Here is a 1043-nt window from a genome sequence, read left to right as displayed (position 1 = left end):
TTTAACTCTACTCACATTAGAATATTTTGTAACCATTCAATATTTTAAATCTATTTTTGTGTATTTGTGAACACGATCTTCTCTCTTGATAAAGATAATGTACACCCTGCAGTCTTATTTTTTGTAAAGCACATAAATATTGTATTGTTTTGCTGTATCACATGCAGTGTGCACATCTGACATATTCTGTCATATTCTTCACTTTGCCAGCAGAAGCCTTCATACAAAAAACTTTGTTATAAACTTTCAAAGTAACCTTACTTTGTGTTGCATCAGTCAGAAAAATGCATTTCAGCAATTTTAATATTGCTCTTTTTATTCATCCACAAGCAATGTATCAACCTGTCAGCTCAGCTAAATGGTGCTTAATGCACAAACAATAAAAAATGCACATGTACACACACAATGTAAATATACATAGTTGTACAGTATAAAGACTCTACAATAAACTCTTAATTTATTAATTACAGGTTACACAGCAACTGCTAAAACAGCACATCACACAGAACATTTACACACAGTGTATTATTTAAATGAAGTTTCAAAGACAAAACACAAGAATCGATACGTCAGCTGAGGACCCCAAAACAGAAAAATTAATAAAACAGCTAAAACAGTTATGTGGTTTTAATAAGCATTTTAAATAAAGTTTAGAAACATGGCTGCAACAAATGTTAAGGCACTTTAACTTAAAAATGGCTGTCTTGTTGCCTTAAAATTCTAAGTTGTCTAACATTTTAGCTCTAAACCTGAAAATATATGTTTTGTTGAATATTACATAATATTTATTTAAAAACATATATTCCAATCAAAAATATGCACATAATAAGATTGTCAGTTTGCGTTGCTATACCCGGTAATTCATTATGGAGCAAAGATTTAACTCAAATCTGCTCAACATATGTTCTTTTTATATATATACATCCATACATCCATTCATCCATCCATCATCTACAGTATCTGTTCTTCCATCTATCACCATCCATCCTTCCATCCATCCATGCATCCATCCATCCATCTACATCCATCCATGCATCCATCAT

Source organism: Nematolebias whitei, chromosome 7 (assembly GCF_014905685.2).
Source record: "Nematolebias whitei isolate Nwh7 chromosome 7, NemWhi1, whole genome shotgun sequence".
NCBI lineage: Eukaryota > Metazoa > Chordata > Actinopteri > Cyprinodontiformes > Rivulidae > Nematolebias > Nematolebias whitei.
This window is presented reverse-complemented; position numbering follows the sequence as displayed.